Here is a 12,160-nt window from a genome sequence, read left to right on the forward strand (position 1 = left end):
ATCTAAGGAAAGAAGGGAGAGTATCAAATTGAAGGAAAAATCAAACAAAGTAGCAAAGATTAGTGGGAGACTAAAGGACTGGGATATCTTCAGGGGGCAACAGAAAGCTACTAAAAAAGCTATAAAGAGGAGTAAGATAGATTATGAGAGTAAACTTGCTCAGAATATAAAAACAGATGGTAAAAGTTTCTACAAATATATAAAACAAAAAAGAGTGGCTAAGGTAAATATTGGTCCTTGAGAGGGTGAGAAGGGAGATTTAATAATGGGAGATGAGGAAATGGCTGAGGAACGGAACAGGTTTTTTGGGTCAGTCTTCACAGTGGAAGACACAAATAACATGCCAGAGACTGATGGAAATGAGGCTATGACAGGTGAGGACCTTGAGAGGAATGTTATCACCAAGGAGGTAGTGATGGGCAAGCTAATGGGGCTAAAGGTAGACAAGTCTCCTGGCCCTGATGGAATGCATCCCAGAGCGCTAAAAGAGATGGCTAGGGAAATTGCAAATGCACTCGTGATAATTTACCAAAATTCACTAGACTCTGGGGTGGTCCCGGCGGATTGGAAATGAGCAAACGTGACAACACTGTTTAAAAAAGGAGGTAGGCAGAAAGCGGGTAAATATAGGCCAGTGAGCTTAACTTCGGTAGTAGGGAAGATGCTGGAATCTATCATCAAGGAAGAAATAGCGAGGCATCTGGATGGAAATTGTCCCATTGGGCAGACACAGCATGGGTTCATAAAGGGCAGGTCGTGCCTAACTAATTCAGTGGAATTTTTTGAGGACATTACCAGTGCGGTAGATAACGGGGAACCAATGGATGTGGTATATCTGGATTTTCAGAAAGCCTTTGACAAGGTGCCACACAAAATGTTGCTGCATGAGCTAAAGATGCATGGCATTAAGGGGAAAGTAGTAGCATGGATAGAGGATTGGTTAATTAATAGAAAGCGAAGAGTGGGGATTAATGGGTGTTTCTCTGGCTGGCAATCAGTAGCTAGTGGTGTCCCTCAGGGATCAGTGTTGGGCCCACAACTGTTCACAATTTACATAGATGATTTGGAGTTGGGGACCAAGGGCAATGTGTCCAAGTTTGCAGACGACAGTAAGATAAGTGGTAAAGCAAAAAGTGCAGAGGATACTGGAAGTCTGCAGAGGGATTTGGATAGGCTAAGTGAATGGGCGAGGGTCTGGCAGATGGAATACAATGTTGACAAATGTGAGGTTATCCATATTGGTAGGAATAACAGCAAAAGGGATTATTATTTAAATGATAAAATATTAAAACAAGCTGCTGTGCAGAGAGACCTGGGTGTGCTAGTGCATGAGTCGCAAAAAGTTGGTTTACAGGTGCAACAGGTGATTAAGAAGGCGAATGGAATTTTGTCCTTCATTGCTAGAGGGATGGAGTTTAAGACTAGGGAGGTTATGCTGCAATTGTATAAGGTGTTAGTGAGGCCACACCTGAAGTATTGTGTTCAGTTTTGGTCTCCTTACTTGAGAAAGGACGTACTGGCACTGGAGGGTGTGCAGAGGAGAATCACTCGGTTAATCCCAGAGCTGAAGGGGTTGGATTACGAGGAGAGGTTGAGTAGACTGGGACTGTACTCGTTGGAATTTAGAAGGATGAGGGGGGATCTTATAGAAACATATAAAATTATGAAGGGAATAGATAGCACAGATGCGGGCAGGTTGTTTCCACTAGCGGGTGAAAGCAGAACTAGGGGGCATAGCCTCAAAATAAGGGGAAGTAGATTTAGGACTGAGTTTAGGATTAACTTGTTCACCCAAAGGGTTGTGAATCTATGGAATTCCTTGCCCAGTGAAGCAGTAGAGGCTCCTTCATTAAATGTTTTTAAGATAAAGATAGATAGTTTTTTGAAGAATAAAGGGATTAAGGGTTATGGTGTTCGGGCCGGAAAGTGGAGCTGAGTCCACAAAAGATCAGCCATGATCTCATTGAATGGCGGAGCAGGCTCGAGGGGCCAGATGGCCTACTCCTGCTCCTAGTTCTTATGTTCTTATTTCTTATGAGTGCGCAATCCCTGAGCTCCCGCTCTTCTCAGTGTCTAGCGCGGTCTGGGTGTCCCCCTTGATCACCTTGTCATTTCGTCCGGACCACCGGAGTAGCGCTTCTTGAGCCCTTTCATTCAGCTTGTCTTCGCTCATGCGAAAAAAATCTACAAGCAGTTCATGCTTGTCTTCATTCGTCTCGCCTTCCACACCATTACTTTCAGTATCTTCTGCGAGATCTTCAAACATATATTCGGAGTAGCCATCATCTTCAGGCATATATTTGTAGCAGTCATCATTGGATTCAGCATCATCTGCAGTGATTCCTCCTGTAAAATATAACCTTGCACATGGAATTACTTGTTCATGTCGTAGACCACTGAGTTCAAAGTCAGCCACGGGATTGGCTGCCGAATTTGGGCTTAATAGGCCATTGGGGAATTTCAGGAGGACTGAAGAAATTAAAGAACGATTCATGTGGTACAGTTTTCATAACTGTTCTGTAAGCGCTTCGACCTCTGCGCATTGGCTCCGTTTGAATTGTTTTACCGTTCGATTTTTGCTCTCCTTCCAGTCGACCTGACAGTCTGTGCAGCAAGAGATTTCTAGTTCAAAGAACAAAGAACAAAGAAAAGTACAGCACAGCAGCAGGCCCATCGGCCCTCCAGGCCTGTGCCGATCATGGTGCCCAAACTAAAAGAAAACCTTCTTCCCTTACTCGGTCCGTATCCCTCTATTTCCTCCCGATTCATGTATCGATCCAGAGGCCTCTTAATTGTTACTAATGAGCCTGCTACCTCTGCCCATTTGTAATTGACACTTCTCCCTTGGAAAAAGCCTCTGACGCTATGCTTCCCCCTCAGTGAGTGCCTCTCCACTAAGCCTCACACCCTCCCCTTTCACACTTCCATTTCATTAGAGTTGTTCCTGTCAACTCCACCAAGATCAGACGCTTAGACCCTCGAGAATCTCAGTGGCACATTTCCCCCACTCCTCACCCTGGCATTAGGTGAAAGGGCAGTTGAGTGGATGCATGGGGTCAGCAGCTGCAACCTCACGGAGCGACTTAAAGACGTCCCCCAGACGGCATGACCTTTAACGGGGTGAGTGATGATAGACTTCACCATCACTTCTTTAATAAGGGGACACATCAATGTTAGCCGTGTCATGTTACCCCTCAGTCACCCCCAGTGCTGACCCTCTATAATAATAATAGCTTATTGTCACAAGTAGGTTTCAATGAAGATACTGTGAAAAGCCCCTAGTCGCCACATTCCGGCACCTCTTCGGGGAGGCTGGTACGGGAATTGAACCCGCTGGCATTGCTTTGCATTACAAGCCAGCTGTTTAGCCCACTGTGCTAAACCAGCCCCTAAGGAACCCTCTTGTGAATCCTCGCCGGACACTTATTGACCATTTACTTCCTCACCCGAGGCATTGTTGGGGCCTACTCCTTTGTTTAAAAAAAAACAATTGCAGGATGTGCTCTGACAGCAGCAATGACCTGTTCTGACAGGCTTGACCAGCAGCCAATCGGCTCTTTTAGAATTCCGGGAAAACCCCTGCTGTCGATTGTGATTGGTGGAACTCTTCAGAAGCTTCTAGAAAGACAGGCAAACTGGCTCCCGGGTTTCAGTTTTGTTTTTTGGGGACAGAACTGAAGAAGGCTTTAAGTTCTCTCTCTGTGAAGGGATGGATCTCTCTCAAAAAACCTAGTTGGAGGCTCTGTTTTTTCAGCTGAGCTGGTAGACATTCTCTGTGAGGCTATTTCTCCAAAGTAGTTTTCAGTTGGATCAAGAAGCTGGATTCTACAACGCCTAATCTGCCTGATCTAATGGATCTCTGTTATAAGGGGCAGGTTTGAAACACTCTCACTATGCAACCAGGTCTGTTAAAGTTTCATTTCTGATTAAAAGGCTGGGTGGGGAGATGTATCAGAATGATCTCAACTGATGGCCTCAACAGAATCTGATCTGGACGGCCCCAATTCGATCCGATTTTTTTTTGGAGCACTTTATTTGTGAAAACCTCATTGGCCTCAAATGTAAACTCCAGAGGGAAGCTCCACAGCTTCTCCAGCTCCGTCCATTTAATATCAATGTCATGGAGATACTCTAATACAGGCTCGTCATGCTCCTGTATCATGGCCCTGAGCACATGCACGTTCTTGAAGATTTAACCAGAACCGCGGAATGCTCGCTGGCTGTTTCGTCTTCTCATCTGATTTGTCGTCCTCCACCAGGATTTCTTCTGAATCCTCATAAACCATGCACACTCTGTGGGCAGCACGGTAGCACAGTTGCTAGCACAGTTGCTTCACAGCTCCAGGGTCCCAGGTTTGATTCTCGGCTTGGGTCACTGACTATGCGGAGTCTGCACGTTCTCCCCGTGTCTGCGTGGGTTTCCTTCGGGTGCTCCGGTTTCCTCCCAGAGGTCCAATGATGTGCAGGTTAGGTGGATTGGCCATGCTAAATTGCCCTTAGTGTCCAAAAAGATTAGGTGGGATTGCGTGGATAGGGCGGAGGCGTGGGCTTAAGTACGGTGCACATTCCATGGGCCGGTGCGGACTCGATGGACCGAATGGCCTCCTGCACTGTAAATTCTATGATTCTATGACTCTTAACATCTTGTCAGGATTTGTAGTCTTCAGCTGACCAGCCATTTTCTGGACTACATATTTGTTGAATTAAATTTAGGGAGTGAAATGAATCTGCGTCAGTGTCCATATCGACAATGTGAAGCAGTAACAGGTGCCTCAAGTGTTGTACTGAGAGTATAAATTCGCACTCACCGAAGGTCTCCATTGTTCCTGTCCTGACGTACACCAGCAACGCTGCAGACCATCGACTTTCAGGTACGCATTTAACTTTTGCAAAGCAGACCGGCTGAGGAGGTTGGGTCTCATTATCATGTCAAAGTCGCATCAAAGTCGTGCGATATGTAGGGACACCATCGCTTTCCATCTTGTTTTAATGGTTTGCTGGGAATTGTTACTCGCTTCAGTCTTCCTTAAAACTCTTTGTTCATCACTTTCATTTGGACTCTTTTGGTCCCTGCTCGCGATGAGATCAATGAAAAACTGGTGTTCGGTATTTACCTCATCTACTACCTTTACTGCTCTTAACTGGTCCATTGTAGGACGCGCAAAACATTGTTTTGCAAAATGCCTAATACGGCCGCACCTGGAACAAGCTTTTCCAAAGGTCGGGCATTGCCATGCGGCATGTCAAGTGCCACACTTCTGGCATAAGAAGGCGGTGGCGGCTCCTGTCGGCCGCTTTGCAGGCTCGATGGGCCGAATGGCCTCCTTCTGCACTGTATGTTCTATGTTCTCCCTGGGTACGCGTATGGAACATATAGCGCTCAAACGTTTCATTTTTCTCAGGGGAACAATGCTGATCGAAGCACTTTATCACTTCATCAAAATTCTTCTGATCCCCCTTACTTTCAAAGACAAATGAGTTATATAGTTTGAACACTTGTGGACCTGCCATTGTTAACAGCAATGCGCTTCACCTTTCATCAGGCTGGGCCTGCAGGCTCACGGCCGAAACTTAAAGCTCGAACTGCTGTTTGAACAGCCACCAATTCTCACCTCCATTACCAGATATCTGAAGTTGCTGAGGGTCCCTCAGTCTTGAGCTTCAGCATTTATTTTACGCGTTTGGTCTCCTCAGGTTGCAGTTCACCAGGCCGCTCTTCAAGCCGAATGCCTAACATTGTCACTGCTGTTGCTAACCTCAAATCATCAGCACACCTGGTACCATGTTGTGTTTGGTCCTTTGTACTATTATGAAGAACTCACGAAACACTTTGATCGATCAAACCAAGATCCTTTTATTGTGTCTCGTGCAGTAGAATGGCAATCTGATACAGAGCACGTTATCATGGAGTCTTGCTACTTCTCTGGAACTTGCACCTTGTGCTGACCAATTACGTGCACCTCTTATTACCCTCTATGTCTTGTTCTGGAAATGACCGGATGTGCCTTCTTTATATCCAGGTCCCAAGTCACATGACCTTGGTCTGGGGACCGCATGGTGTGTCTGTACTGCCACCTGCTGGTTGGAGGTCTCACACCATCCAACTATGATGTAGCCCATAGGCATATCACCACACAGCTAACTGAGCTAATCAAGTAATTGTGTAAAGAAACCAGAAATTATCTAAAGTAAAAAGACTCAACCAGGGAAAATCTAATTTCAATGATTTGAGAGGGGACCTAGCACAGGCTGATTGCGAAAAGCACCGGAGAGTAAAGGTATAATGAAGAAATGGCAGCATTCAAGGATGAGGCAATTCAAGTGCAAGCTAGACATATAAAGAAAAGGCACAGAATCCACAGTGAATCTGCCCTGGATGGCAAATGAAATAAAAGTTAAAATAAACAGAAAAAGCGGCTTATGAAAAATGCAGGGAGCAAGACGTGGCGAACAGCTAATAAAGTGCAGGACAGAATTGTAAGGTGAATATGCAGTGCTTGGGAGAGTGGGATGCAGTGCACAGATAGCTTATGGGAAAAGATTAGCAGGTGCCATTAAAGTGGACCCTAAAACATTTTAGGAATCTGTAGGGCTAAAATTTGCCTGCTCTGTTTTTGGCCGCGGGTTCGTGATCCTGAACTTGCCCCTGCCGATGTTCTTGATGGTAGACAGCTTGCAAAATTGATGCTTCCAGCACATTGCCATGATTATATTGTGGGGCTGAATAGTCTAATCACTACTGGCTTCGCCGACATCATTCCTCATTACACCTGGACTCAGCAAAGAACTGAAATACATTGTGCTGAGAGTACATGGCCTGTTCTTAAAAGCTGTCTATCCCTTTTGAAAGGGAGTTGCAGTGAACAATATTGATGACATTTAAAACATGGAAAATGCAGCAGCAGAGTCGAGAGAGTGTTCCAACTGGATAGAAATGGTGTTGGAGGCATTTGAGGCGGAGGTAGGCAGGAGAAGAGAAGCCATGGCTCCAGGGGGAACCTGTAGACCCTCAGGGACCACCTTCTGAAGGAAATGGGAACAGGTGGCCAGAAAGGTCAACACCTGAAGTCTGGACCCAAAGACCTGGCAGCACTGCAGCAAGATAGGGCAGCACGGTAGCATAATGGTTAGCACGGTTGCTTCGCAGCGCCAGGGCTCTGGGTTCGAATCTAGCTTGGGTCACTGTCTGTGTGGAATCTGCATGTTCTCCCCGTGTCTGCGTGGGTTTCCTCCCACAAGTCCCGAAAGGCGTGCTTGTTAGGTGATTTGGACATTCTGAATTCTCCCTCTGTGTACCCGAACAGATGCCGGAGAGTGACAACTACGGGATTTTCACAGTAACTTCATTGCATTGTTAATGTAAGACTACTTGTGACACTAATAAATATTATTATTAAAGTCACACAACATCTGTCAACCACATCACCAGCCTCTCAATGCATAACACATTAATCACTTGCCCAGCACTCACTGCAACTCAGGACTCACACTGAATATCCTGGTGATCACGCACATACCAATGCTGACCAGCCTCAAACCTATCTGGCACTGCCTCCACATGCCTCCAGCTATTCAGCCCTGACAGGCACATCATCTAAAGATAACATTTACTCTCGTATTCACTTTCAACAGTGAACTATAACTATTACCCCAGCCGAATGGGTAAAAGAAAAGCCATATTGTGTTACCCATTTATCAAAATTGATAGATTCAGTTTTGCACTGGGATATGTAAAAATACAAATAGACATGAATTATTGGTAAATAGAAAAGTTGTCAGAAGGAAAGACAGTTTCTTCAATCAACATTAAATCAAAATATTATGAAGTGTGTTCCACAGATTGATGTGATGCATCTCTTGGGTGGGTGAACAGAGTTAGCATGCTGAATGCTTTTGCATGCTAGTTTGCTTCTCATTTTCAGCTGGCACTATTGGCTAGCAGCAATGCAAAAAAGGGAGCCAAATGTGTAAGTCTCTTCCTGTCAGCATACTGCTTTATCAGCAAGTCTTCAGATGTGCTTCCTGGTGGTGCGCACAAGAAGAAAATGTGCCCATGATGTCCTGTGGGCACCTGCTGGATCTGACTATCACCAGACATCAAGGAAGAAATTATAGAATCCCTACAGTGCAAAGGAGGCCATTTGGCCCATTGAGTGTGCAGTGATCCTCCGAAAGAGCACCCTACCTAGATTGATGTGATGCATCTCTTGGGTGGGTGAACAGAGTTAGCATGCTGAATGCTTTTGTCCAAGCTTTTCCCCTGGAAAGGCCACTCTAGTTTCACTGCAGAGAATCTTTCCTGTTTATTTATTTTGTTCCCTTTTCCCCTGGAAAGGCCACTCTAGTTTCACTGCAGAGAATCTTTCCTGTTTATTTATTTTGTTCCCATTATCCCCGCCTTATCCCGATAATCCCACCTAAACTCCACATCTTTGGACTGTGGGAGGAAGCCGGAGCACCCAAGGGATACCCACACAGACATCGGAAGAAAGTGGAAACTCCACACAGACAGACACCCAAGACCGGAATTGAACCCGGGTCCCTGGTGCTGTGAGGCAGCAATGCTAACCACAGAGATGACTCTCTGAATAACAATCTTAACACACAGCTACCACAGCTTTGACTGTGGGACAGACCACTCCCTGGTGTGCAGGCGCACTGGCATGTGGTAACTTTCTGGCACTGTGAATGAAACGCTGAACTTTTGCCGTGCATTTCCACCTCCTTGTGGATACCTCGAAGGAGCTGAAGGCGAAGGAAGATGATCACTGACAAAATATCTGGAGTGGAGCCCAAAGCAGACTAATGTCTAAATCTGTCATCTTTCTGGCAACTCTTGCAACCAAACCAGTGCCAAACACGATGCTTCCCATTCCTTTGGATCAAACTGGGAAGGTGGAGAGGAGAACCCTGACATTTCGGCAGTTCAGGGATCCCAAATTTTGTCCAAGCTTTTCCCCTGGAAGGCCACTCTAGTTTCACTGCAGAGAATCTTTCCTGTTTATTTATTTTGTTCCCATTTATTTTATTTTATTTTTATTATTTTGGTCCGTGGATCCATAATCAGAATGTGCCTATAAGCAAAAGATTCAAAGTTGAAACAGTCTGCTTGCCAGGACATTGGCCTGTAACTTCTTGTCCATTCTTGGACTTAAGTCGATTGTCCGTCGCGCAAGCATGGCGTGACCAGTCAGAAGAGCAGACGCAAGAACGTGCATGCTGGAAGCATGGATAAACTCCCTGTAGCACCGTCAATATGACGCGAGGCAGGTTGAGGTAATGTTAATTGAAGGCTTTATTAAGCAGAACTTTATCCCCAGCAGCGTGGTTACAGAATGCAGCTGCTGAGGGAAATGGAGGGAAAAACTGGGTTCTTATACCGGCATTTCTGGGTGGAGTCCAGTAGGTGGCAGATCCTATCAGGACCTGGCATCCCTCCACCAATAGCCTGTCGACACGTGGTGTACCGTATTACCCCTAATACATACCACCACATTCACCCCTTGTTGAAAAAAAACCCGGCGGGATGGTGGTTCGCATGGTGGTAGGAGTTTACAGAGTCGGTACTGTGCCGTAACTTTGAACAAAACACAAAATTATCGCTTCAACTGGGCCAACGGGCCAAACAGGGTCGGCATGATGCCATAACTATAACAAGACACAATAACTGAAAACGTTGAGAGTTAAAGTGATTCGATGAGCCGGATGGGTGCCCTGGTCGTCCTTTCCGATCGTCTCGGGCGTGGTGGTGATGGCGCTGGCTCGGGTCACGTCGACTCTGGGAGCATAGCGCTGTCCCCTGTGTCCTTACTCCTTGGCGGGTCTGGGAGGAGAACCGAACCCCCCGGGAAGGGGGTGGCTGTGGGATGAACCGGCGGGAGTGAGGAGGTGGTGATTGGCGTTGGGGGGGTGTGGGTAGCTCCGGCGGGCGCCAGATCTCGCAGGGAGACCGTGTCCTGTCGGCCATCGGTAACTCCACATAGGCGTATTGCGGGTTGGCGTGAAGGAGATGCACCCGTTCCACCAACAGATCTGACTTGTGCGCCCGCACATGTTTCCGGAGCAGAATGGGTCCCGGAGCTGCTAGCCAGGTCGGAAGTGGCGTTCCAGAGGAGGACTTCCTAGGAAAGAGGAGGAGGCGCTCGTGAGGCGTTTGATTCGTGGTGGTGCACAGCAGGGACCGGATAGAGTGAAGGGCATCCGGGAGGACTTCCTGCCAGCGGGAAATTGGGAGGCTCCTAGACCGGAGGGCCAGCAGGACGGCCTTCCAGACCGTTCCATTCTCCCTTTCTACCTGCCCGTTCCCCCGGGGGTTGTAACTGGTCGTCCTGCTCGAGGCTATGCCCCTGCTGAGCAGGAATTGACGCAGTTCGTCACTCATAAAGGAGGACCCCCTGTCGCTATGGATATAGTCGGGGAAACCGAACAGTGTAAAAATGGTACCGAGGGCTTTAATGACCGTGGACGCTGTCATGTCGGGGCGGGGGATGGCGAAAGTGAAACGGGAGTATTCGTCAACGACGTTCAGGAAGTACGTGTTGCGATCGGTGGAGGGAAGGGGGCCTTTGAAATCCAAACTGAGGCGTTCAAAGGGTCGAGAGGCCTTAACCAGGTGCGCTCTACCTGGCCTGAAAAAGTGCGGTTTGCACTCAGCGCAGATCTGGCAGTTTCTGGTGACTGTTCGGACATCCTCGACGGAGTAAGGGAGGTTGCGGGCCTTAAGGAAGTGGTAGAAACGAGTGACCCCCGGGTGGCAGAGGTCCTCGTGGAGGGCCTGTAGACGGTCCACTTGTACATTGGCACATGTGCCACGAGATAGGGCATCGGATGGCTCGTTCAGCTTTCCGGGACGATACAAGATCTCATAATTGAAGGTGGAGAGTTCGACCCTCCACCGCAAGATCTTGTCGTTCTTGATCTTGCCCCGCTGTGCATTATCGAACATGAAGGCAACCGACCGTTGGTCAGTGAGGAGAGTGAATCTCCTACCGGCCAGGTAATGCCTCCAGTGCCGCACAGCTTTCACTATTGCTTGTGCCTCCTTTTCCACTGAGGAGTGGCGGATTTCTGAAGCGTGGAGGGTTCGGGAGAAGAAGGCCACAGGTCTGCCTGCTTGGTTGAGGGTGGCCGCCAGAGCTACATCCGATGCGTCGGTCTCGACCTGGAAGGGGGGAGACTCGTCGATGGCGCGCATCGTGGCCTTTGCGATATCCATTTTGATGCGGCTAAAGGCCTGGCATGCCTCTGTCGTCAGGGGAAAAGTAGTGGACTGGATTAGTGCACGGGCCTTGTCTGCGTACTGGGGGACCCACTGGGCGTAATAAGAAAAGAAGCCCAGGCAACGTTTCAGGGCTTTGGCACAGTGGGGGAGGAGGAACTCCATGAGGGGGCGCATGCGTTCAGGGTCGGGGCCTATCACTCCATTAGGCACTACGTAGCCCAGGATGGCTAGACGATCGGTGCGGAACACACATTTTTCCTTGTTGTAAGTGAGGTTCAGGGCGTGAGCGGTCTGGAGGAATTTTTGGAGATTGGCGTTGTGGTCCTGCTGGTCATGGCTGCAGATGGTGACGTTGTCGAGATACGGGAACGTGGCCCGTAAACCGTGCGGGTCAACCATTCGGTCCATCTCTCGTTGGAAGACCGAGACTCCGTTCGTGACGCCGAATGGACCCCTTAAAAAGTGGTATAACCGCCCGCCTGCTTCGAAGGCAGTATAGTTGCGGTCACCGGGACGGATGGGGAGCTGGTGGTAGGCGGACTTGAGGTCCACGGTGGAAAAGACCTTGTACTGTGCAATCCGATTGACCATGTCGGATATGCGGGGGAGAGGATACGCATCTAGCTGAGTGTACCTGTTGATGGTCTGACTATAGTCGATACCATCCTCTGTTTCTCCCCGGTCTTAACAACTACCAGGCTCTCCAGGGACTGTTGCTAGCCTGGATGATGCGTTCCTTCAGCAGCCCCTGGACTTCGGACCGGATAAATGCTCGGTCCTGGGCTCCTTGTGGCGACGGGTTTGCAATCCGGTGTGAGGGTCGCAAACAAGGAAGGCGGTTCAACCTTGACGGTCGCGAGGCCGCAGACAGTCAGTGGGGGTATAGGGCCGCCAAATTTAAATGTTAAACTCTGGATGTTGCATTGGAAGTCCAACCCT

General features: G+C 48.1%; 1 long non-coding RNA gene across 1 annotated transcript in view; it reads left to right on the forward strand.

Moving 5' to 3' along the window:
* Positions 1-3,852: 3,852 nt before the first annotated feature.
* The window catches only part of LOC140387250 (uncharacterized), a 65,768-nt gene continuing 57,460 nt past the window's right edge, over positions 3,853-12,160 (forward strand). Inside the window, exon 1 of the long non-coding RNA XR_011933806.1 lies at positions 3,853-3,903. This is a non-coding gene — a long non-coding RNA (uncharacterized lncRNA). The remainder of the gene's footprint in view (positions 3,904-12,160) is intronic.

Source organism: Scyliorhinus torazame, chromosome 12, assembly GCF_047496885.1.
Source record: "Scyliorhinus torazame isolate Kashiwa2021f chromosome 12, sScyTor2.1, whole genome shotgun sequence".
NCBI classification, from domain to species: Eukaryota; Metazoa; Chordata; class Chondrichthyes; order Carcharhiniformes; family Scyliorhinidae; genus Scyliorhinus; species Scyliorhinus torazame.